The sequence below is a fragment of the Ambystoma mexicanum genome, chromosome 5q, assembly GCF_040938575.1.
Source record: "Ambystoma mexicanum isolate Mex_15411 chromosome 5q, UKY_AmexF1_1, whole genome shotgun sequence".
NCBI classification, from domain to species: domain Eukaryota; kingdom Metazoa; phylum Chordata; class Amphibia; order Caudata; family Ambystomatidae; genus Ambystoma; species Ambystoma mexicanum.
The window spans coordinates 1,350,868,983-1,350,896,347 of NC_090933.1; the positions used below are offsets into that span (position 1 = coordinate 1,350,868,983).

Genomic DNA, 27,365 nt, shown 5'->3' on the forward strand with positions numbered 1-27,365 from the left:
GGCCTCTGACCTTAAAGATTTGCAGGTGGCTCGACATATTAACCACATGCTGAAGAGGAAAACAGAAGGCATGCTGGAAAGGAGGTTCTGTCTTCCAGGGGTCTTCAACCTTGACTACAACTCTCATTATTCCTAACCAGCATAGTCAATAGCCAGATATCATGGGAATTGTAGTCCAAAACATCTGAAAGGCCACAGGTTGCAGACCCCTGCTATAGAGGGAAGTGGGAGGGGCTGCGCCTTCTAACAAGGAATGTGCTGGTAATGCACATTCTTACCTTAGCAACGCTTCTAAACCCCCAACTAAAGGGGGATCAAGCAAAGGCACATCGAGGGCATGAGGGCAACGAGGGCATGAACAGTAATAGAGGGGCAAGAAAGGGCTCAAGAAACAGCCTTACTCATATCACTGCCCACCAACCTTCCCAAAAAAAGATGGCCGCCTACACCATAAGTAAGTGCAGTTTATTGCAAGTGCAGAAATGATTCAGTTAAGATTATCAAGCAAGTCTATAAAGTTGCAAATATGAAGAAGAAATCCCACCACTGTCGCTGAGTCCCAGTGGTAGGGTCCACACTGTTATGAGTGTGTGTACGAATAGCGCAACCAGCGGCAGAGGCAACCGCTGCAACATTACTTGCGGCTTCGTAACATGCTTCCTTTAATGAGGCTTCCATTATTGATAGAGGAGATGTTCCATAAAGGAGTATTTCCTTATTTTACAGACCGTCACCCTGGAGTTCTCCACACTGGAGTGTGTCTCTCTGGAATGAGTCCTATAGGAGTAGATATTTTTAAAGTGGGTCCCTCTGGACTGGGTCTCATTGAAGTGGATCTCATTGAAGTTGGTCTCACAAGAGTGGCTCTCATTGGATGGAGTTCCATTGGATTGGGTCACATTAAAGTAGTTTTCATTAGAGTGAGTCACAGTTGAGTGTATCGCTTTGGAGCATGTCTCACTGGAGTGGACCTCATTGGAGTGGATCTCTTTGGAATAGATGTTACTCGATTTGGTCTCATTGGATTAGGTCTCATTGAAGTGGGTGTAATTGGATTGATCCCAGTGGAGTTGGCCTAATTTGAGAGTTTCTTTGGATAAGATCTCACTTTGTTTGGTCTCATTGTCATGGGTCACAATGGAGTGGAGCTCATTGAAGTAGATCTCATTGTTGTGCCTATCATCAGAGTGGACCTCATTGGAGTTGACCTCATTGGAGTGGATCCCACTGGACTGGATCTCATTTGAGTGTATCTCTTTGGAGTAGATCTTATTAGGCTTAGGCTCATTGGAATAGGGCTCACTGAATTGGGGCTTATTGGAGTGGATCCCACTGGAATGGATCCCATTTGAGTGTAACCCTTTATAGTATATGTTATTGGGCATGGGTTAATTGGAATGGGGCTCATTGGAGTGGATTTCATTAGAGTGGATCCCACTGAAATGGATCTAATTTGAGTGTATCCCTTTGGAGTAGATCTTATTGGGCTTGTTCTCATTGGAATGGGGCTCATTGGAGTGGATTTCATTAGAGTATATCCCACTGGACTGGATCTCATTTGAGTGTATCCCTTTGGAGTAGATCATATTAGGCTTAGGCTCCTTGGAATAGGGCTCACTGGAATGGGGGTTATTGGAGTGGATCCCACTGGAATGGATCCCAATTAAGTGGATCACTTTGGCATAGATCTTATTGGGCTTAGGCGCATTGGAATTAGGTTAATTGAGGAGGATCTTCTTGGAGTGGATCTCATAGAGACCCTATGAAGTACACATTTCTGGATTGATTTCTTCATGACTAAGTGCTTCATGCATTCTGCACTTGACATGGCTGCCATTCTCTCCTTGGGTGCGGGAAGATCGGGAGACTGTCACTGTGATCCTGGCTCTGCGCACCAGACTCTCCACGAAGGCTCGACGGACGTATCTTTCTGGGAGACACTCTTCCACTGGGAATAGAACCTGTGTGATTGAGCTGGGCTGCCCTGGTCTGCGTGGCCCGTTGATCTGGATCTGATAGTTGTAATAGCGGATCCCTCCTGTGGTAGTGAAACCCTGCAGATCCAGACGGAGGTGATCTGTATGTATAATATTGGATGTAGGCTGGTTCCTCAGGAAGCCATTGTTCCAACGCCTGATCACCTGATAGGCTGCTTCATCATAATAAGAACCCCCATTGGCCAAATTGGTGGTGGGTTGGGCATGAAACCGAGTTATAACCTTGTTGCCTTTGTCAATTTTCTCACAGACCAATTCATTGGGTGGATTAACAGTTAATTAATTGGGTGGATCTACAGCCAATTCATTGGGTGGATTTGCAGCCAATTCATTGGGTGGATTTACAGCCAATTGCAGGCCCGCAGATATTACACAACAATCATTATCCCTGACTATCCCGCAGTAGTCCCAGGAATAATAACCAGTGTAGCACCAGTAATAGTCTTTGCCGTACAAGCCACAAGGGTGGTTTGCGTTGCAGAGTGCATTCCGGTAGGTCATGCCAGACAGGGGTGAGCAGTAATCCCAGCCATCTAAGGTGTTGCACCAGAAGTAAGATGTGCCGCCAGCTCTACCGCACTCATCTTGACAGAGAGTGCGTTTTTTGGAAGTAATGTAGGAAACAACCTTTGACTGAACTAGCCCGCAGTATCCCCAGCTTCCAGCTACTGTGTAGCACCAGCAATAGGACTCGCCATGGTAGCCACAGGGGTGGTCTGCTTTGCATTGCTTGCCATAATAGTCTGTGTTTGGAGCAGGTGAGCAGTAATCCCAGCCTTCACGGGTGTGGCACCAGTAGTAACCGCTGACTCGACCACGGCTGCAGTCTTGGCACTGTAGGTCATTTGTTGAGGCAAAATAATCAAAGTCGACACCTTGCACTTGAACTTTTTGCAGATTGAGGCAAAGAATTGCGGACCACGATAGAACCACTGCAGCATTTAAATGGCGCCCCATCCTGTAGGTCCTGAAACACAGAAACGGAAATAGGTCTTAGAAAGACATGGTGACAGTCAACAGCATTCCTGACAACACATAAACATCAATGGGAGAGCGCAGCACTGCATGTCGTGTGCTTAATATGCAAAGTCAATGCACCACTGCATGCTGTGTGCTTAGTATGCAAAGCCCATGCACCACTGCATGCCGTGTGCTTATTATGCAAAGTCAATGCACCACTGCATGCCGTGTGCTTAATATGCTAAGTCAGCCTACCACTGCATGCCGTGTGCTTAATATGCAAAGTCAATGCACCACTGCATGCTGTGTGCTTAATATGCAAAGCCCATGCACCACTGCATGCTGTGTGCTTAATATGCAAAGCCCATGCACCACTGCATGCCGTGTGCTTATTATGCAAAGTCAATGCACCACTGCATGCCGTGTGCTTAATATGCTAAGTCAGCCTACCACTGCATGCCGTGTGCTTAATATGCAAAGTCCACGCATCACTGCATGCCGTGTGCTTAATATGCAAAGTCCATGCACCACTGCATGTCGTGTGCTTAATATGCAAAGTCCACGCACCACTGCATGGCGTGTGCTTAATATGCAAAGTCACGTGCCACTGCATGCTGTTTGCCTAATATTCAAAGTCAAGTTCCACTGCATGCCGTGTGTTTAATATGCAAAGTCTGCACACCACTGCATGCTGTGTGCTTAATATGCAAAGTCTACGTACCACTGCATGCTGGTTGCTTAATATGTAAAGTCACGTGCCACTGCATGCTGTGTACTTTATATTCAAAGTCAAGTGACACTGCATGCAGTGTGCTTAATATGCAAAGTCATTGCACCACTGCATGCTGTGTGCTTAATATGCAAAGTCTACGTACCACTGCATGCTGTGTGCTTAATATACAAATTATGTCCACCACTGCATGCTGTGTGCTTAATATGCAAAGTCACGTGCATATCTAAGTCAGGTCTAAGTCACGACTGGCGGTCTGTGAATGACCTTATTTGCATGCAGCTGTCCACAGTTTCAACCCTACACTCCCAGCTCAGGAGCAGGATTCCCTGCGCTCGTGATTGGTGCAAATACTCTCTCAAGATTCCACAAAGCACAAAGAGTTCCTGTGACCACAGTAGGCCTCATTGCAAGTATGGTGGTGCAGGTAAAAGAAGGCAATTCTGTTACCGCCACTTTACCACTGCATTACTGCACCACCATACTATGCATTTGGTGGTATTGTGGAAGCTTTACTTCCAGTAATTCTTCCACTGGACCGCCAAAAAGGGGTGGAATTACTTCCAGCGTAATTCTGACGAAATCCCCATGGAGACCAATGGACTCCAGAAATGGGAAACTATACAGCCACGCCACCACGCGCAATCCTGTGGTAAACACATGGGGTAAAGTGGCAGTAATCGAATTTGCCAGTAATTCAGCAGATTTACCACCGAATTACCACTAAGCTTGTAATGAGGCCCAAGGGCAAATTATGTCTACACTGATAACAATAACTAGAGAATTTCCGTTTTTTTTTCCATTGTAACATAACATTCTTTCAAAAGATGATTTTTCAGAATGTGTATATGTATCTGTTATTGTAGGTTACCACCTACCCCTCCTAATCAACGGTACTCTGAGTGAATGTGTGACCCTGCACTGGCACCACATCCAAGGCCACCCTGCCCTCATGCCCAGTGCCCCTTGGTCCATGGAGAGTGTCCTGACCCCACTCCTCGCTGTCACTGTCCTATGGTGCTGAGTCCTGCCCTGTGGAAAGTGATATGCTTAAAAGGAACATCTAGGAATATGTCCTAGATGTCTAGGAATATGTCCCGTACTGATGGGGACTGTGATTGGGTCTCTAACATCAGGTGGACAACTAAGCCCTCCTATAGTGCAAGTCATCTTCATCATCACAAAATACACGACGATTCATTGGTTATACATACTACAGGACTCCTCACTACATGGCCCGCTATAATTGGTTGGCACGCTTGTACCCTTCTGGAATATTCTGCACTCTAGCAGCATTCAAGCTGGTACCCCAGGTGCTGGGAGGGTTTGGCTTGGTCATGCTTCCTCACCCAAATAGCCCAACATCTATCATCACTCTTGCAGTCTGCCATTCAATTAAGGCTTTGAACTTGGCCTTGTAGAAGCTCTCTGTGCCTGAGAATTAAAGGGAGTGTGGCATCGTTTTATCTCCTGCCTTCGTTGTAGCTCGACCCAAAGTCTATTATGATCTGCCCATGTGACTGGAGACCACGTTCTGGGCTCTTTGCTGCATATAATACTATTAAATGATGAACTCTTGACACCTTCAGTGTTTTTTCATTCCACTTCAAACAGAAGTTTGTTTCTTTCTCATGTTCATTGAAGCTTTTTGACAGACAACCAGGCTTTCTGTGGCCTCGACTCTTGGTGCTGTGCCAGCCAAGCCTTTCTTGAATTCTCCTTCGCCATTAGTTATTTTCCAACTGCGCCACACTGAAAACTTTTCCAATCACAGGGTTTTAAGCCTAGCTAAAGTGCATTGTGGAACATCCAGGTTTTATACATTCCTATGTATATACATTGGCACATCGCCGCAATCTATTCACTACGTAGCCAGCCTCAAGATTACTTTGTCTACTTATGTATCAGCATCTGTACAATTGTAAAATGACTTTGCATTTCCTTCAGTGATTCTTCACACGAACATCTTTATTTCGATTCTGAAATGTTGCTATATTCGACACCTCCTCTTCAGAGCTTATAGAATACCTATAGGTTTACGTCTTTCGTGTTTTTTCCAGGTGCATCAGTTAAACTTTGCATGATGTCACCAGTCTTCTTTCTTGCTCATTTTCATACTTCTTCCGGGACTTCTTCCAGAAGAACGTTATTTCTTCGTTCATGCATATAGGGCTTCCTCAATGGATACCTTGCTTCAAGAATTCTTTGCAGTACAGGCATCCTCACTGGAATTACATGTATCGCAAGTTACGGCCCCCAACATATAGGCAGCATGGGGCAGAGCTTCTGGTGGGGTTATTTGACTCCTCCTCTAGACTCCCCCCTCTGGGCTATTCATCGACCACTCTCTCATCAATCTTCACATCAAGACATCCTCATCTGAAGAAGTACTTCTTTGGAGTACATATCTTTATGACCCTGTAACGATTCTTTCTCTATCCCACCGCTGCCACCAAATGTAACGTTTGGTACAAGCATGAAACAGTAACAACACTAAGCTGTGCACTTTGATCCAACACTTTATTTGGTTACAACTTGTTTAATTCTTCTATACTAGCGGACATCTAGCTCCTTTCACCACCTTTGGGAATCTTCATAGTCTATATTGGTATGTTTATTCTCTGTTACGCCTTAGGCCGCATGTCTACTTCTTATTTTGCTGCTGAATATGTGTCCATTTATTTTATATATGAGATGATAGTTCACATTTGAAATGTTCATTATCTTTTCCACCAAAACAGATGCAAGGAGAGTTCTAATTTAGGATCCTCTCTATGGCTCCCTCCCTCCCCTTATAGGTGTAAGTTAAAGTCATTGAACCTGTTTGTCTCTTTTTCCCAACATACTTCTTTGGTAGCAAGCTAAGTAAACGTACTGTTCTATTGATCCTTCTTCTTTTGGCCTCTTAGTTTAACCCCCACTTCTGAGGCGCTTTTTGTTCTTTAGGCGTTATGGTTTATTTTTAATATTTCCCAATCATTGGATTGTTGGCCACTAATTGGCTGATTCCGGTCTCATTACATGTCCCCCTCCCCCGGCACTTGTGCGAGAAACAGTTGCCGCTCTTTCATTCATAAAAATAAAACTTAAAGGATATACGATGATCTAGTATGCTGTGTACTCAGCTTCCTTCCTGTCACGACCGCGGCTCCTCTCTTCTTCTCCACTCGCTTCAGTCAGACTTGCTGTGGCTCACCGTACTGCTTCTTCTGCGATTCTCTCTCTCTCATCCTCTCACGGCTCTCGGCACCAGCTCCTCACGGGCATCCAGCAGCCGTCCTCACTACAGTCTCCTTTCCCTCTTACGCTGTTCTCGATCACAGACAGCAGCCATCTCCCATCCTCCGGGACACGAGTTAAGAACGTTGCCTCTTCGTTCTCCTTCTCCATGCCTCTTTGTTTCTCACAGCTGTTCTGTTGGTCTCAATCGATTGTCGTTAGCCTGGTCTCCTGTGACAGATTTTCATTCCAACAGCTGGGCAAATGTAAACAACTTGCTGCTGATGTAACTGGCGTCTTTAACCCTTTCTCTGCCAAACGTGGCCACGGCTTAATTTGTAACTGTTTAACGCAGGAACTTCATTCCCAAGGCATTTGCTCAGTATGCCCATTCTTAGCACTCCTTCTCCTCGATACCTGAATCCTGTCAGAACACAATAACGAACTCCTATTAATTAGAGGAAAATACCCTTCAGCTTAGCTTTTTACTGGTCACTTGGGGAAAGAGATGTCAGTCATTTTCACAAGCCCCTCCCTCATAGCTATCCATGGACCCTTTCACTGCCATGATGCCCTGTGCTGCCTTTGTACAACTCCAGATTCTGCTCCTGTGGATTAACCCCTTCACAGACCTCTTTCAGGCATCCAGCTGATTTGACATGCTCATCCACACTTCAGGTCATAAGACTACATTGTCCATTGTGACTGCAGTAGTTCCATCTTCCCACATACCTCTTATGGTTCTTCAGATACAGGAACTTTGTTCCCTCAAGTGCATGAATGCTGGCTTTCATGTAATCTCTGATTTCTTCATCTGTCAACTCTTTGGGTTCAAACCAAGATTCGACATCGATCACAATCTTCATTCCTACTGCTTTCTTTGCAGTCTTCTTGCATTGTGTGATTATTTTCCTGATCACACAGAATCCAAACATGATCATCACCAATAGGGCTAAAAGGAACTTGAAAATATTTGCCATCTATTTATTTATTTATTTCAATGTATAAAGCGCGCAGTTGCCCTGAGGCATCGTGGCGCTGTTACAGTGGTTTCACTTGGGTACAATTTTCATAGGGAGAACAAAGCTGAACAGAGAAGACATTTGCATGGTTTGTTACAGTAATTCTTACAGTAATGGTTTGTTACAATAATACAGTAGGTATTTTCCATGGTTACAGTTGAACTCCCTCAAGTAACGTCTAGTTGAAAAGCTGTGTTTTCAGTGCTTTTCTCAACACAGCAAAGGATGATTCATTTCTGAGCTTGAGTGGTAGTGTGTTCCAGTTTTTTGGTGGTAGCACCGAAAAGCTGGCACCACAAGCTTTAACTCTTTTGAAGGCAGGGATTGAGAGCTAGTGTGAGTATTGGGCCCGTTTAGGTATATTTGCAGGCACCCGGTAAATTCATTCTGCCAGATATGGGGGTGCCGACTGTGAGAGGCATCTGTGGGTGATGGTGAGGGTCTTGAACAGTATGCACTGTTTGACTGGGAGCCAGTGAGCATCTCGTCTGGCCTGCGAGATGTGCTCTCTCCTAGGAATGCTTAGTGCCGCTCTGAGAGCATTGTTTTGTGTGATTTGTAGTTTATTGAGGTTTTTGGATGAGGTGCCAAGGAGCAGTACATTGCAATAATCAAACTTGGCACCAATGGTGGCTTTAGCTATGTTCAGGCAGTTTTTGCCAAAGAGGTAGGGTTTTACAGCATTAATGATTTTGGTTTTAAGTGCTGCTGATGATGAGATGGCACTGGCTTGACGTTTTGTTGACAGTGTGGAGTCAAGGTATACACCCAGCGTTTTGACTGCGGAAGAGAACGTGATAACAGTATTCTCGATGCTGAAGGTGCTGTATTGACTGCCTAATTTATTCAGAGTTTCTTTGGGGCCAACCAGTAGGATTTCTGTTCTGTCCCCATTGAAAGATAGGCCATTGGCCGCCATCCAAGCCTGAATGAATGCATAAATCTCCTTAAGATTGTTAAGGTCTTGCTCATAGGATCCAGAGAGGGGGAGGAGAATGTGTGTGTCATTGACATAGTTTGTGAATACTGCGCCGTGCTCATCTAGGTCTTTAAAGAGCGCTAATGTGAAATGATTGAAGAGGGTGGGGGAGGTGCACGAGCCCTGTGGGACTCTGCAATCGATGGGGGGTGGAGTGGCTGAGTCCTGGTCAGAGAAGACCCTCATGGCTCAACCTGCCAAGAAGGACGTGATCCAGGCTGTGGCTTCCTGGGAGAAAAGAACAGCCTCCGAGAGGTGTCTTTATAAGATCTTGTGGTCAACAAGGTCGAAGACGGCCGACAGATCAAGAAGAAGCTCAGGCTTACCTTTGTCCATTGTTTCGAGTAACCGATTCTTCAGATCTAGCAAGGCGGATTCTGTGCCATGACGTGGACAGAATACAGATTGTCTTTTTCCCAACATGTTTTGTGATTCCAGATAGGAATGGATCTGCAGGTATGCAGCTTTATCTAGAATTTTGAACAAGAAAGGCACGGTGGTGATTGGCTTGCAATTGTTAGGAGAGTCAGGATCAAGGTTTTTATTTTTTAGCAATGGTCAAATCCATGATTCCTTGAGGGCGGGAGGGAGGGACGAATGAGGCGTTGATAAACACTGTGAGAAAAGGAGCTAGAGAATATGCACAATCTTTGATCAGGCTAGCTGGGCAGATGTCACCCTTACAGAGAGATGGCTTGATATGTCTCATGAGTAGTAGGACTTCTGATTCGGTTATATCTTTGAAGGCAAACCGCTTTGGGTTTTTATTCAACAAAGTGTCGCCTGGTATTGACCCAGCGATTGTAGGCATGGTGTCGGGAGCAGTGACTTTGTGCAGGGCGTTGAAGTGCACCTTCATGTTTTCCTGGGCGGCGTGTATTTTTAACAACATGGCATGTTGATTATTGCTGCACCATGCCTTGTCTTTCACAGTATGTTGTGTGGTAGTAGGGGTATGACATGTTCTTAGAATATTGCAAACAACTCTCTAGATTCAGATTTGGCATTGTCAATACTGAGGTTTTATGAAGAGGTTCTGGCTGCCGTGAGGGTCTTTTTGTATTGTTTGGCAATAGTTTTGTAGGCATCTTGGGTGGAGTCAGAAGGGCAGGATTATGATTTGGCAAGCGCTGCACATTTGAGGGCTCTTACTTCAAGTAGATCTTGTGTGAACCATGAGTTGGAGTGTTTGATGGTCTTGGCACTTTTTTCTTCTGTAGTGGGGCGATAGCATCTATTGCTTCTTTGAGAGTGACGTTGTAAAGTTCTACAAGCTCTGAAGTGTTGTTAGAGAATGGGGGTTTGAGCGCTGAGGCTTCTATGTAAGGTAAAATTCTTTCTTTAGTGAGGAGTCGTTTAGATCTAGCCATGGCTTGCGGCACTGGTGTGTACGCTTTAGCAGTGGATCTGGATGGTAGGTGGAAGTGTAGGAGATGGTGGTCGGTCCATGGTTGTGGTGTATTAGAGCTGATGTCAGCTGCACAGTTGTGATTGGCTATCCAGTCCAGTGTACAACCTTTGGTGTGAGTCGGGTCAGAGACTTTTGGGGAATCCCATGTCTAGGAGAGCTCTGGCAAAGGAGTTGCCTATTTTATCGTTCGGGTCATTAAAGCCCAGGTTGAAATCCCCTAGGAGTATTGCTCTAGTGTTGTTTTTTAGATTGTCACCTAGTAGATGTAGAATATTGCCTTGGAAGTCAAGAAGGGGACGCGGGGGTGGTAGGGGGGGTGTTAGACGATGTATAGGGTTATAATATCGTTAGGTGAGAGAGCTATTTTTACTGAAAGGGAATCAAAGTTTTCTGCACTAGCAGATTTTATTTTTCTGGAATCAAGTGATTCCTTGACAATGAGGGCGACACCTCCTCCCTTCTTGGAGGTTCTGACGGAGTATGGTGTACCCCGGTGGGAGAGCTTGACAGATGGCTGGTCCAGATGCTTCATGTAGGCATTTTTCCATGATGGCTAGCATATCAAGGTCCAAGTCTGTGATCAGGTCATGACTCTCTGCGGTGTGGGCTGGTATGGAGCGTGCATTGATAAGAGCACATTGGATTTGACTAGTAATGGATTTGATGTTTTTTGTGATTTTACAGGTGCTAGTATCTTTACGGGGTGTGCAATCTATTGTGGAACTCATGAGAAAATTGATGCGAACCATCTGTCATCAGCAATGTCTTCCACTTCGTCTTCCATCTTGACATGTAGGTTTGTCAGCATCGTTATGGCCTCTGTCAAGGTGCCATTCTCGTAGTTGTGAGAAGGTATTAATGAGCAACATGATTCTCCAATTTTGGCACAAATACCTCCATCCATAGATGTGATCATAGCTAAGACATATCTGTTCTGGAGAGTCATCAATCGTATGGCTCTCAGCTCTGCCTTGATAGCATTGAATCCCTTTATGGTGGTGTTTATTGTCTGCAAAAGCTCCCATATGGTTATCTGTAACCATTTGGTATTTGCCATCGTCTGGATCCCAGGCATAAAGATAACAGAAAAAACTGCTGACGTTTGGCTGAACAATCTGTGTTCATATGGAATAGCATCAAAGGCTTCTATCGATTTGGCTGAGAAATAATTTTCTCTCTTCACTCGATTTAGGAGTTCAGCAGATCTCTTCTAACTCAGGTGAGCATCTGCTTTTGGAATCTCGCCAATGTTCAGGTCACTCTTTGGAATCACCAACGCTGGAACATATAAACAATCACTATAGAACATAGTCCTCCCCAATTTCTGGGCAGCTTCATGTAAGCTCTGGATCCATAGGGCCATTAGTAATCCATTATCAACACTGTCCCATCTTTCATTCCTGCTACATCGAAGATTCAACCGCACTGTTTATTTTCTCTGACTTTTCTCATACCATTATTTCTGAAGCACAATTCTGCACTTGCTCGAGGCACTATCTGCAACGGGCCTCCTTTGTCTTCGACCCACGTCAGAAGTTTTGCAAGCCATGGCCATAGCGGTTTGCATCCATTTTCCACTTTATCGATAGTTGGTTTGTGACAACTAATTATTGCCACAGCTCTGCATATGACTACGCCTTCTTCCCAGCCGTCTCGAGCAAGTACTGTGCCCCAGATCTGCACTTGGCCTCTTTCTTTTTAGCTTCAAACCTCTTCATCAGTCTTTCCTTGACAATTGATTCTTCTATATACTTCCCATCTGATTCCAGCTCCCTTCATGACAGGCTGTTCATATCTTATCACATGATTCCTGGTGAACGTTCTCGCTCTTGTCTTTAAGTCCTGGACATAATCATCTTCATCTGGGGCTGACCATTCTGTCACCCACACCAAAGATGCTGTTTGACACTGGAACTACCCTCTTGTATGGCAGAGTGCAAGGTGAGTCAGGCAATGAGCTGTTTGGACATCTATCTCAATAGCTATGAATATCTTAGACTTACCCATAGGATAAGGCAGGAGTGCACATACATAGCAATCCTCCTCTGATGCACTCTTTCCCACTTCTTTCATGTGCTGATACCACACATTATTCCCAAATGTGCTGTACTGTTTAAATAATTATTTAATTCATAATCATCCTCTCTTGCACTTCTCTTGGGTCTCTTTCTTGCTAAATGAGATCGCATAAGAAATTCACTAAATACGTCAGTATACATTCCTCCTACAGAAGGAACCATGGGAACACTTGTCAACGAAATAGCTGCCTTTTGATGCACCGCTGGAGTGGGAACAATCAGATATGGCCTTGGCCTTTGTGCAATATCTGGCTCTGCATGAATCACTGGAGTAGGAAGAATTAGAGGGACTTTCTGTTTCTTGGGACCAACAAAATACACAGTGTAATTAGAAACACAATAATAAATGCTGAACAGGCATATATTATGCACCAATACATTAGGCTCCACCATCGGTGTCTCTCCACGCGCCGTTGACTTTGCACACTTTCTGTAACTGCAATGTGATCAATAGACCACATGATTGCCTGTAATTACTTTCAAAGAAGGAAAAACTCTTTTTAATCAGGCAATCTTGTTAAATACTCTGGTAGTAGTCGAATTTGCTCTATGATCTCCACAAGTAATCTGCTGATTGCAGGACGAACTATAGGATCTCATATAAGCACATAAGTGTTAGTGTTCCGCCAAACAAGATAAGGATGAACTTCAAGCATATAGTAAAAGATCATGACAAGTAGTTGGTGTGCATCATCGTTAGATAGGACCATTTGTGCGCTCAAAGAGATGTTCAGGTAATTGTCTTATCTGTTCTATAATCGCTGCCAATAAATGTCTAATCGCTGGGCCATTTTTAGGATCTTGGACAAAAGAACGCACGTCAGTACTGCGGCCAACAAGATCAGGGTAAGCTCTGAGTATAAAAATGAAGATAGTAAGAGCAAGAAGTAGTCTGTGTACATCAGTATCTGTTAACACCATGGGCACCTCCAAAGAGAAACTCAGTGAGAAACGAATCAGGTAACTGGCCCCTCTTCCAGTCGTCGAACAGAAAGTCTAAATCAGGAATGTTTCCATTTACTTTAGCATTCCACAGTCCAATGTCAACAAACTCCTGTGGCTCAAGAACAGTAGCTTTCTCAATCCTTGCTATAGCAACTACAAAGAGTGTTTCAAGGGAGCCACAGTCCAAATATACCCTTTCGTCTAGCTACTGGATAATCTTTGCGCCCTCCTTCCTCGTCATCAATCTAGTCTGCACGTGCTGATCTTCTTCTTGACTTGCTTTCGAATTGGTTGGGAGTGCGACGGTCTCTCCATCATAGAATTTCACATCTCCTTGGTGTATCCAAGGTTGTCTCCCTTGGACTTTGACTGCTGACAGAGTAATGTCCTCCACAACGAAAGGGCCACTAAATCAGGGCTTGTACCACTTCTCGTGAAATTCCTTATTAGAACCTTATCTCCAGCAAATAATTTGGGTACACATAGTTCTTTAACTCTGGTTGCTGTATGGTCTTCATCTGTGTCCTGAGACTGACACCCCATCTGCTTGACTTGATCTGAAATGACAGAGATACTAGCGGTCATACATGTTAAGTACTCACGTAACTCATTTCCTAACAATTCTGCAGTTGTTGGGCATCACTCCTAGTCCTCGATGGTGGAGACAGAGGCGGTCGCAGTCGCCTCACTGTGACTAATTCATGGGGTGTGGGGTGATGGTCAGAGCCGGGCTGATTTCTTAATGCATATAATGCAAGGGGCAGGCAATGCGCCACCCCTTCTTCAGTGTTAATTTCAATTTTGCTCTTCTTTCTTTGATCAGACTATTGAGTCTCTCACATATCCCGTTCGCTTGTGGGTGATAAGCAGAAGAAAATGTTTGTTTAATGCTAAGCAGTAAGCTAATTTGCTCAAATACCTCATTCACAAAACGGGGCCCATTATCAGACCTTAACACATACACCCCATCTTGGAAATACTTCTCTTACTTAAAATTTCACAGCGCAAGTGGCATCAGGATGTATGCATGGACCAGCTTCAATCCATCTCGAAAACAGGCAAACTACCACTATCATATAGCTAAAACCTGCAGCATATCAACAGAGTCAATATGTAAATGCTGAAAAGGACCATTTGGTCGAGGAATTACTCCTCTGACTGTTTTTCAGCGTCTGCCCAGCAGTAAACCTTTGACATACGATGCAGTTTACTACATAAAAAGCAACATGTTCTAATCGTTTCAGTATGAACCAGTCCTCCGCAATGGTTGCTGCAAGGCTCTCCCTAGTGACATGCGCAGGGTAGTGTAGCTGTTCTAACGCCACCCTTAATATGGCTACCGGCATCACCGGTTTACCAGTGCTGTCTTGTCGCCACAGTGCTTCGGAAGGGGATAGAAAACACCCCCTCTGTGTCCACAGTTCCTTTTCTTCTGGTGGAGCTCCACCTTGAACTTCCATTAACTGCGTTCATGACAGTTGATTCAAGCTCTCATTCACAACCATTATTACAACATTTTGCTTCACATCTGGAGTATCAAAACTCATTATATAATGCAAATATGCAACTCTTTTTGCCTCTTCGTCAGTGGCTTGGTTTCCGCATTAAATAAAGTCATTTCTTTTAGTATGGGCTGCGCACTTAACTATTGCAATGGCTACTGGGAGTCATAGTGCCATAATAAGCCTCTCCAATAATGTTGCTTGTTGCACTGGAGTGGCATCCGGTCGGAGGTAACCCCTCCTTTTCCATTGTGCTAACCCTGCGTGCACGGAGACATCAAATAGGCGGAGTCACTGTTCAACATTACTTCCTGCTCTGCACGTCCTTCAAGTGCTGCAATGAGCTCTACCAATTCCACAGCCTGTGATGAAATGTAAGACGGTATTCTTGCACTTTTTACCACTTCAAATTCCCCATTAGCTCTGTGCCTTACCACGACAGCACCTGAATGCCTTTCACCATCAGTTTTATCAATTTTCAAAGAACCGTCAATAAAGAGAACCTCCACCGCTCCTAAAGCATTTTCCTTTACCCTTGGGATCTCGTCATGGAATTCCTCATAGTTAGAGCAATCATGCACTTGCTCATCCGCTGCCAGTCATTCAGCTATAAATGTGGCAGGATTCACTATTTCACACCTGACTATTTTAATCACTGGATTTTATATAACCACCTCATAAGCAGAAGCTCTTTGAGATGCCAGTTTACCTTTAGGTTTCTCTAAAACAGCAAACAAAGCATGCTCAACAAATAAAGTCATGGAACACCCCATCACTATGCTTGCAGATTTCTCGCTAGCAAAGTGGCTGCTGCCAGCGATTGTTCACAAGGGAAGGGACCCCTCATTACTGGGTCCTGGATCCCATTGTAATATGCTAAGGGTTTGTACCCCAATGTAGTTCTCTGCGTGAGTGCTGCTGTCATGACTGTTCCATTTGTGTGAAAATAAAAATAACTCCTTGCAATAATTAGGAATTCCTAAAACTGGACCTGTATTGATTGCCTTTTTTAACTCATCAAACCCTTCCTCCATTTCCTCAGTCCATTCAATGTTTTCCTTATTCACCTGTGCCTTCTTCAGGGCCTGCAACAGACGTCTTGTGTATGAACTGTAATCAAATACCCATGCTCTAACATAATTACACAGTCCTAGAAACCTTTGCATTTGCTTTATCATGTGTGGTTTTGACGTTTTCATAATCGCCTTCAGGTGTAGCTTTCTTTACTTCATTCGAAATTAACTGTCCTATATACAACACCTCTTCCTGACAGTACTGCAATTTCTCTTTTTCCACTTTATATCCTATTTCTGCTAAAATAATCATGTCTTGGGAGGATAGCTCAGTGGCAACGTGCTCGCCTTGGAAGCAAGACGACACGGAGCAACACTGGTTTGATCCCCGGGTCCATGCTTAGAAACCTCTGGGTATTAAGCACGTTACAAATAACATATCATATCATATAATTCGCTGAATCGATTCTCGTCTGCACTCTTCTTCTGTTGTGCTACACACCAAAATATCAACTACATATTGTAGCACAAAACTTGGTAAATCAATATTGCTTAGGTCCATCTGCAGGACCCTATTAAAGATTGATGGAGACTCACAGTACCCTTGGGGCAAACATGTACTTTTCAGCTTAGTCTGACTGAACGTAAATGACGTAAGGTCTTGGGAATCTTCATGCAATGCGATTGAGAAAAAAGCATTTTTCAAGTCAATCACTGTGAAATATTGTGCTTCTGGAGGAATATTGCATAGAATCATCACAGGATTCGGAACTAGAGGAAACTCTGCATCTACAATCTGGTGTATCGGCCTCATGTCCTGAATTAAACGCCATGTGTTACATGATGACTCTGAGGTCACTAAGATACCTTGTTCCGTCATAGCTGATATAGTCTTATAAATACCCTCATCTGCCTTTCGAGACATGGGATACTGCCTTGCTCGAGGTAAAATTGCTCCTGGTTTCAGCTTGATCTTAACTTGCCCCACCCCCTGCAATAGGCCTATGTCATAGGAGCCTGTAGTCCATAAAGAAATTGGTATTTTTTCCATAATCTCATGAAAAAATGAGGGACGCTGCTGCCCTATCACCATTCGCTGTGTGATCTCTCTTCTTTCTATCCTGATCCAGTACGTAATGCTAATTACAAACACTACTACATCATCTGATGGGTTGTCTTTAAACATATCCTCGTCAGTGACATTAGTCAATCTGTATCCTTCCCCAATAGCAATCACTGTTCTCCATGGCCTGCCCTCATCATCAAATCCTTCAAGCATTGCCTATTCCCCTCATACTATGGCTGCCTGTAATTCCAAGGGAAATATCTGTACCCCCCTCTTCGTCCATAGGTAACTGGGGCCTGAACAGAAATTCATCAGATATTCTCATAATCTTGACCACTAAACCAGGTAACCATGTTAACAAAATGCGTACTCCATAGTGAAAAACCTCTGGCTCTAACGGCGTTCCTCGCAGAGCTATTTACCCTGTAAAAGCCATGATGAATTCGCTCACATTTAAATAATGTATTCCTGGCATCTAACACACTATGCCTTCATCAGTGAAGGAAATTGTCATATTTAGCTTCGTCATTAAATCTCGGCGTAGTATATTAACTGGAGTCTGCTTCGAATACAATAATGGAACAGATATATCACATTCTCCTATAGAGACTGGTAATATCTCAGTAATAGGAACTCTACTTGTAGCTCCAGAGAACCCTTGAGCATTCATGACATTTCCTGACAATAAAGCTTTTTCCCTCTTGTATACATGAGCAAGTTGCCCAGTGTCTACTAAAAAAGAAAAGGATTTGCCTCCTATGGTAACGTCAACCCTTAATTCCTCTTGAGGATTCGGCATTATGAATAGTATTGAACACATTAATTCACCCTGTGAGCTGTCCTATTGTGGTCACATACTTATTCCTGTACCTGTGAAAGGATTCCCACCCACAACAGTGACACCCCCTATTGTAGGAGTCAATAACTGTCCTGTGTTTGAGCTCTGCTGTATCTGAATGGGTGCGTGCTGTGACTGCTCTTGTGGTGGATTCAATGGTGCTTGCTGTGGTTGCAAAGCCTGTTGCATTTGTATTGTTTGCGTCTGATACACTGTCTTGGGCGAACACATCCCTACTTTGTGGGCTATATGCTGGAGGATAAGCTGTGCCCCCACTTGAGAATTGCCCATTCTGTACAAACCCTTGGCTCCCACATGATCGCGCAAGGGAATCTCCTAATCTGCCCTCCCATCATGCCTTGGTTATCATTTTGCACATTCTGAAAACCACCTTGGTTATTCTGAAAGCCTCCTTGTTTATTCTGAAAGCCTCCCCTACCTCGGAAGCCTCCTCTGCCTCTCGGCACAAATCTGTTTCCTCCTTGAACCGACTGCCATTGGTTATTCACCTGCAGCATACCTGTTGCCTGCTGCGTTCCTAGCCCTTCTCCGCTAGTCAACATCGCCCCTTCTATAGCATACTTCAACAGCTTCTTCTGTGCTAGTTTGGCTTCTTCAAGCTTCCTAGCATCTTCTCTCTTTCGATTTTTCTTTTGCAACAATCGGCAATGGTGCGCAATGGACAGATGTATCTCTGGCCATGGTTTTGCGTTCATACCCACCAGCTTCTTGAGCTGTCTTTGTACCTGATATTGAAATCCTGACATAAAATGTGATAGAATACAGGTATTGATTTCCCCCAAGGCTCTCGAGTTCTCAAATACCACTGGTCTTGAACATTTTGAATGTAATCAAGCGGATCTTTGCCTTCTTGCATCTTGCATGCCATAATTGCACCCATATCTGACGTATCAGGATATTGTACTCTAAGGGCTTTCCAGACTGCCGCTCTACAATTATTAAATGGCGAGCCATCATGCGCTGTGTTCTGTGAAGTGACACTTGAGTATCCTGCTCTTGTCCAAATGTCGTCTGCCCTTTCCCCAAGGATAGCTGCTAGGGGACCTTTAATGTCCCCTATGGCCAGAGTATTCCCTGCGGTCATCTTCTCTAGCTCGTAAATCCATTTTCCTGCAACCAACGTTAAGCTGGGCAACTTGCATCTTAAATTGTCTTTATTCATCTGGGTCCAGGGAATATACTGCGGTCTGACCCCTGCTTTCTCTAATAAGGGGAATTGCGAAATCCCAAAATCGCAATCGGCTCCCATCGTCTGCCTATCGATAGTAGGGATAATGGTTCCTGATCGTCTTCTTCCTGGCAATGACCTTAATCTGCTCACGTATGGTGGCAATTCCCTCTCTCACTATGAGATCACCCTTTAGATCGCTTTGGGTATACCATACGCTCTGGCTTCCTCTCTTTAGGTTGGTCCAAATCTGACTATCTCACTTTCTTGTCTGTCTGAAAACATCCCTCTGGACCACATGCACTGGCTGCCTCCTCCCCATCGAATGTTTCCCTGTCTTCATCTGATATATCTTGTCCCCAACTTGTATGACTGTCATCCTTCTCATCTCTGTTTAGAGTCAGCCTGTCCAAAGACAAAGCTCTGTGCTCGAGACTAAACAGACTTCCCACCTTGCCCCGTGACTGGCAAATTTCAAATCGATCATCTTTCCCTTTATTTCTGATTTCACTTTTTGTCATCATCTCTTGATAAGCTTTTTCGATTCTGTCTCCAATATTTCCTATCTGAAAATTCTCCTCTAGGTTTATCCTAGAGGGTCCTGGCATTGGTTCTTGCGATGGAAGGAACTCCTCTATGTGCTCCCATGATACTACTGGATATGATTCCATTAGCTCTTTCTCAATGCGATCAATGTCGCATGCCATTTGTCTTCTCTTTAGTTCCATTTCCTCATCAAATTCTCTCTGTTTCTTTGCTTCCTCTCTAACCCTTTCTTCTTCCTGTATTCTCGCTTCTCTCCTCTCATTTGCCCTATGCACTTCTTTATCTCTGCGTCTTTGCATTCTTTTATCCCTTCATTTCTGTTATTCCTGTTCTCTTTTATTCGCTGTCTCATTCTTCGATTGCTTTCTGCCTATTGTCATATTGTCTTTGTTCGTCTGCTCTCTCTTCCTTCCTTAACTGTTCTTCCTGATACATTTGTTCCCACCTTTGTCTACTCTTTCTTTTATACTCATCTTCTTTCAATCGTTTCTCTTGTTCCCTGTCTTTTTTATCTTGCTCGTCTTGATCTTGTTCTTGCCTTACTTCCTCAATGCTCTTCCCATCTATTTTGAGCAATATCTGACCACCCATCCATTCATTCTGTATGAGCGCTATTGTGTCAGATTTGTCTTTTTCTCCCTTCCATCTCTTATTTTCTAGTTCTATATCTAGGTTTGGTTTATAGTGATAAAATCGAAAGTAAAAATGTTGAAAGTCAAAATGTCGAATTTTATTTTTATGCCGTTTTTTTATTCGAAATGGGGGGTTCCCCCCAAACCCTCCTTTTTTTATTTTTTTTTTACCCTTTTTTTTTTAATCCCGGACCCCAAAATAAATATATAATTTTAAAAAGTGTAATTCGACTTTTTTTTTTTCCAATATTTTTTTTTCAACATTATTGGGATTCGACATTTATTTTCGAGATTTTGACTGACCACCTCTAGGTTCACACCTGGTTGTTCACTTTTCTCTTTGTCCCTTAAGACTTTAGAGATCACATCCCTTTCTGGAGTTCTTTCTAGACTCTTGTCAGTGCTATAAGCAGGCAATTCATGCTTCGGATTAGTATATCCTGCCACAGCTTTAAGCTCCCTTAACGGGTACACTCCTTCGTCTTTTGCACTATCGCCATTTACTTCATGCACAGTAGGGGGATCAGAAGGCTCAACACCCCCCTCTTTACATTGGTTAAGCATCCAATCTTCAGGAGGCGCGTCTTCCCATTCCTACTGGTACATCTTCCAAAGCTAGCTAAACTTTTTTCCAATTTTTTTCCTGTGTAGGCAGCGTGCAAGTATGTGGTCATGTGTTGCAAAACTGCTTTTGACAGCGATCCCCCTTGTGGCCACGGCATGAGCATTTTATCTGCTGTGCCCTTAACCCATTCTGCACTATGTTGCTTAAGCTTAGGTGCGTGTTTTGGCAGCTGTTTACACAGGTGCATGAGCGAAGTAACATCCTCCATCATGACAAGTCACAATCCCCTGTCAATACTTACCGTTATTTTACACAGAAAATACTTTTCAGAAAAATAATACAATATGAGCATGCACCACTCGTCGCTGCTCCAATCCTCTATGTCTCACTTTACTTCAATCTACCTATTCAGTCAATACTCTCAACGACTAATAAAATAAATAATTTACTCTCAATCTTCATAACACAATCTATTGCTTGTCACTCTTCAACATCTCATTGTTTTCTCTATACATAACATATATACAATACTCAAACAGACAAACTTGACTGGCCTCACATATATCTCTGCCAACGCTCCTGGTGGCTTTTCTCGCCCCTAAAATTACTCCGATCGGAGTGTAAGTTATCCCCTTTTACCAGAACCTTGTTCGCTTGTGGCCTAAATATCCACTTGGATTTTGGAATAACTTCTTCTAAATGTTCCTGAACGTCGGACTCTGGGCTTATCTTATGGAACGCTCTTCGTCCATACACCTTACTTGACGCTCTTCGTCATTAACCAAATACCCAACCAACCCTCTGTTACTGTCTCCTTGTTATCACTATTCCTCATGCAATACTCTTTTAATTTTTGCCACTTTTCTCAATCTACTCACCATTCGCTGTTCAGCGCCTGACCCTCGGGATCGTCTCCCCCCTCAATCGTCCACCGTAGCCTACGGTCCGCTCAGCTGCCTGTACAAACCGGGAGGGGAATTCCGTGAAAGAGTGACCCATCCCACCTATCTCGATATGTCTTGCAAGAGCTTGTTTTTGGCCGCTATCCACAGGAAGCCTCACGGTCCTCCAGCTAAATGGCTCGAGGACACCGATATTCCGAGACCCATAAAAGCCTACTGGGTCGATGGGTCTCTAACCATCCTACCTCTGCTACCACGTGAACCCATGCACCTCGGTCCTTTAAGACGAGGCAGCAATACTTAGAGATGGATAGGGATGCAGACTTTACCCATACATCAATAATCATACTGACTCAGGAAGTTGGCAAAACTCAGTGCTGTTTTATTTGCAATTATCTAAAACAGGGAGTACAACGGACATCATCCAACGTCGCACAGCACAATCTCAACGCATTTCATAAAAACATACATTTAAAGTCAAAATTCGGTATCATTGATGTCACACTATGTGGCAAACTAAGAAATCATATCAGGGAAAGTGATAGGCTTAAAAGGAACATCTAGGTAAACGTCCCATACTGATGGGGATTGTGATTGGGTCTCTAACATCAGGTGGACACCTAAGCCCTCCTCTAGTGCAAGTCATCTTCATCGTCACAAAATACATGACGATTCATTGTTTATACAAACTATAGGGCTCCTCATTCTGTGACCCTCTATAATTGGTTGCACGCGTGTACCCTTCTGGAATATTCCACATGCTAGCAGCACGCAGGCTGGTACCCCAGGCGCTTGGAGGGTTTGGCTTGGTCATGCCTCCCCAGCCAATTAGCTCAACATCTATCATCACTCTTGCCGTCTGCCATTCAATTACGGCTTTGAACTTGGCCTTGTAGAAGCTCTATGTGCCTGAGAATTAAAGGGAGTGTGGCATGGTTTTATCTCCTGGTTTTTGTGTATCTTGACCCAAAGTCTATTTTGATCTGCCCATGTGACTGGAGACCACGTTTCTGAGCTCTTTGCTGCATAATACTATTAAATGATGAACTCTTGACGCCTTCAGTGTTTTTTCATTCCACTTCAAACAGAAGTTTGTTGCTTTCTCACATTCATTGTAGCTTCTAGACAGACAATCAGTCTTCCTGTGGCCTCGGCTCTTGGTGCTGGGCCAGCCAAGCCTTTCTTGTATTCTCCTTCGCCATTAGTTATTTACCAACTGCGCCACACTGAAAATGTTTCAATCATGGGATTTCAAGCCTTGCTTAAGTGCATCGTGAAACATCAAGGTTCTATACATTCCTATGTCTATACATTGGTGCATCGCCACAATCTATTCACTACGTAGCCAGCCTCAAGATTACTTTGTCTACTTGCGTTTCAGAATCTGTACAATTGTAAAATGACTTTGCATTTTCTTCAGTGATTCTTCACACAAACATATTTTTGTTTCGATCCCGAAATGTTGTTTATCTTCGACACCTCCTCTTCAGATCTTATAGAATACCTAGAGGTTTACGTCTTTTGTGTTTTTTCCAGGTGGGTCAGTTACACTTTGCATGATGTCACCAGTCTTCATTCTTGCTCATTTTCATGCTTTATCCAGCACTTCTTCCAGAGAATGTTATTTCTTCCTTCATGCATATAGGGTTTTCTCAATGGATACCTTGTTTCAAGAATTCTTTGCGGTACAGGCATTCTCACTGGAACTGCACGTGTCGCAATTTCCAGTGTTTCCCAAAACATAGGCACCATGGGGGCGGAGCTTCTGGTGGGGGTATTTGACTCATCCTCTACAATATGCCATGTGTTGCCTTTCTATCTGCAGATATTCACACACGTTTTCCATGTATTTCTATTCCCACTGGTCTTGACATGAAAGACTGTTACTCAGCCACTTTGCCCACTCGTGCCATCCTTTCTCCAGGTATTACCCTCATTTGCTCATCTTCTTACACCACGTGCCAGTTTTCACCCTCGTATGCCCAACAACTCACAACATATATCTGGTTCCGATGCCAAAAGCCCAGGCCCTCCATGGCATTTGCCTGGCATATACCCAGGAACTTTCACACTAGCCTCCAAGGCCCTAAAATGCCACCATACTAAACACACCCTGTCGTGCATACCCCCCTGGGTGCCTCGGGCCTGCTTGAGTGTCCTTGAAGCTTGAGTCTCTGACTCTAATCAAAGCTGTGTTGTTCGCAGACGCCAGTGGTATTTGCAGAGGCTGGAGCCTGTGAGGGCAGCGGCTTGAGCTTAATTGTAGCCCACGCATGTGTGTTGAAAGAGGATTGTATAGGGGCTCAGCTATACTGCATCCCACGCCTCTGAACATGCAGGAAACATATGTATGGAGCTGGGATCTAATGCCACCCCTAACCCCTGTTCATAGGAGTTTCGGATTTAATGCATCTCGCACTTTTGGCATGCAGGAAGCATTTGCAAAAGGCTTGGGCTTTAATTATTCTACGTATTTGTGCATGCAGAAAACTTGGGCAGAGTCCTAGGATTTAATGTATCCAACAGCGATGTGCATGCAGAAAGCATAGGCTTGGGCTCTAATGTTTCCCACACCTCTCTGCATGCAGGTAGCATGTGCAGGGTCATGACCTTTAATGTAAAACACACCTCTCTGCATGCATGAAACATGTGCAGAGGCTTGACCTTTAATGTATCCCACACCTGTGTACATGCAGGTAGCATGATATGATATGATATCACATTTATAATGCGCCTATACACAAGTGTTTCAAGGCGCGAGGCTTGTGCAGAGGCTTGAGATTTAATGTATCCCCCACCTGTCTGCATGCAGGTAACATGTGCAGAGGCTTGAGATGTAATGTATCCCCCACCTCTCTGCATGCAGGGAGCATGTGCAGAGGCTTTGGCTCTAATGTAGCACCATCTCTCTGCATGCAGGCAGCATGCATAGGGGCTTGGACTTTAATGTAGCCCCCCTCTCTGCATGCAGATAGCATGTGCAGAGGTTTGATATTTAATGTATTCCACACCTCTCTGCATGCAGGAAGCATGTGCAGAGGCTTGGGTTTTAATGTATGCCACACCTCTCTGCATGCAGGAAGCATGTGAAGAGGTTTGGGTTTTAATGTATCCCCTGCCCCTCTGCATGCAGGGAGCTTGTGCAGAGGCTTTGTCTCTGATGTATCCCCCACCTCTTTGCATTCAGGAAGCATGCACAGAGGTTTGATCTTTAATCTATCCCACACCTCTCTGCATGCAGATAGCATGTGCAGAGGTTTGATTTTTGTATGTATCCCACACCTCTCTGCATGCAGGAAGCATGTGCATAGTTTGGGCTCTAATGTACTCCACACCTCTCTGCACATAGGAAGCATATGAGAGGGGATTTGACTCTAATATATCCTACACCTATAAACATGCAGGAAGCCTGTACAGAGGCTTGATCCTTAATGTATCCTACACCTTGCTGCGTGCAGGGGCATGCACTTTAATGAATCCCCACCTCTCTGCATGCAGGAAACATGTGCAGATTCTTGGGATTTAATGTATCCCCCACCGCTCTGCATGGTTCACGGCCAGCTCTGTCACCAGCTTTGACACACTCCTACTTGACGGTTACAAGATCCTCTCCGTGCCCAGGCCCAACCGTTCAGGGGGGGGTGTGGCCCTTATCTTCCCTGAGTGGATTCCTGCCACTTTCACTCCTACGCAGACCTACTCCTCTTTTGAATGTCTTGTCTGCCGACTCTCTCTCTCCTAGCCATTCCCTTACCATGGCTACTATCTATCGGCCTAGTAGTGTACTAGAGGGTAGTTCCCTACTCTGTCAAGGACTGGGAAATCACTGAAACACAAAACAAAACAGTGTCCTGACAGGTTCACTAGACATACATATAAATTCTATTTATAGTAGTCTTCTCAATGCCAAGAGTATGGCACAAACTATCTGAAATAGTTCCTAGGTATGATTTTTATAACTTTATGTGTCCACCTAAGTCTTTATTGGGATAAGTCTTTCAAATCCACCATATCTAACTTCTGTTTAAGAATTAATACAAAAGTAGCTTTTTTATTATTTTTTGTTATTATTGCTCACAAGCGAGGTCTATAAGTTACCAAGCACAATTGACTAAAAGTAAATTCCAGAGCAAGCACAATCTGTACACAAATGGAACAGATGGGTGTCCATATTAATGTACACAATTTTTCATATAAAACAAAATACAATTATTTATACGCATTAGAAAAGAGCATATGAAAAACAAAAATACAATTATTTATGCACATTTGAAAAGAACATATGATAAAAAGGGAAACTTAACACAGTGTAAATGTTGGAAATGAAATGCCCCCTCTCGATGTTTGAAGCCATATGTAGCTGAATCTTAAATTTTCAGTTCAGTTGGGGGCATTTCCAATTTGCTAGCTAAGCTCAAAGTCTACTAGCTGAACTCGGGGTCACATGTATATATTCCAAAATAATGATTGTTGGGTGTCCTGACCCACGTTTGAGCTATCATGCTGCAGGCCAGCTTCTTCTGAAGCAGTGGAACGCTACAACCGGACAATTGTGAGCATCTTAAAAAAGTTTGTGGCAGATTCTGGGCCAAGTTGGGATATCCGATTACCTCTGGTCCTAATGGCCATCAGATCTACCCCTTCATCTGCAACCAAAATGTCACCATTTGAGTTGATGACTGGACGCAAGATGGTGCTTCCTCAGCATTTGCTCTACAGAACCCAAGAGCAAACGTTGATAAATGCCTCCACAACTCATGAGTATGTGGAGAATTTAAGGAAACACCTTCAGCATGCTTTTGCTTATGCTCAGCGGAATCTAGAAAGATCAGCTGATAGCATGAAGACCCACTATGACCTGAAAACTTCCAGGAAGGAATATATGGTGGGGGACCAGGTTTATTTATACAACTTCCAAAGAAACCAGGCGAAACAGCGAAAATGTTTGCCTACATGGAAGGGACCCTATGAGATTATAGACAAGATCTCCCCTGTGGCCTACATGATCCACATCCCCAAAGACGGTTTGGCAGAGGGGGAATACAAGTGGGTCCACATTAACCAGTTGAAGTGTTGCCATCCCAGGCACACTCTGCAACAACTGGAGGAATCCTCTGGAATCCCAGGGGGTACTGTCTCAGATTAATTCAGTTCTAACTTAAAATATCCTACATATAGCCTATCAAATTCTGTGTTTCTCAAGTTTGTGTGTTCCTGTCGCTTAATTAAAAAAATGTGCATGTTCATATCTGTTGAGTTCTAAAATATATATGCCACCCCACTATATCAATGGTGGGGGAGAAATGTCCATGAATAGGTATTGCCGCTCTTCCTTTGTCGTCCTAGGAGAAAGAAAACCTGGAGACTGGCCAAGGAGGACGATCTGGAAACCGGGAGCCGAGACCCAAGGGGCCAGGGGTACCGCCCAATATTCCCATCAGGACCGGCGAGGAGAACCGATCGATCAATACCGGATGGAGGAAAAGATGCTGAACTGTGCCATTTGCAGAACTGGAAGAAGATTATGCGGACAGACCAGTGCGTGGGTCAAGACCCATGTGCACCCGACTCCCCATCGACTCAAATTCAAAGTGCAGTCGCGTGGGGGGGCTTTGTTGGGTGTCCTGACCCACGTCTGAGCTATCATGCTGCAACATTTGGTGCTGTGGGCTTAGAAAATCCAAGATGGCCAAGAAGCCCACATGTGTGCCAGAATCCAGGAGAACCACGCAGTTTGCGCACACTAAAATGGTTGCCTAACTTGCCACCCA

At 44.1% G+C, this 27,365-nt stretch overlaps 1 long non-coding RNA gene across 1 annotated transcript; it reads right to left on the reverse strand.

Annotated features, from left to right (window-relative positions):
- Positions 1 to 446: 446 nt before the first annotated feature.
- Positions 447 to 13,951, reverse strand: LOC138498135 (uncharacterized). The gene is made up of 2 exons (XR_011278708.1): positions 13,535 to 13,951; positions 447 to 2,964 (listed from the first exon to the last, which is right to left on the reverse strand). It is a non-coding gene; the product is annotated as an uncharacterized lncRNA (long non-coding RNA).
- Positions 13,952 to 27,365: the final 13,414 nt, after the last annotated feature.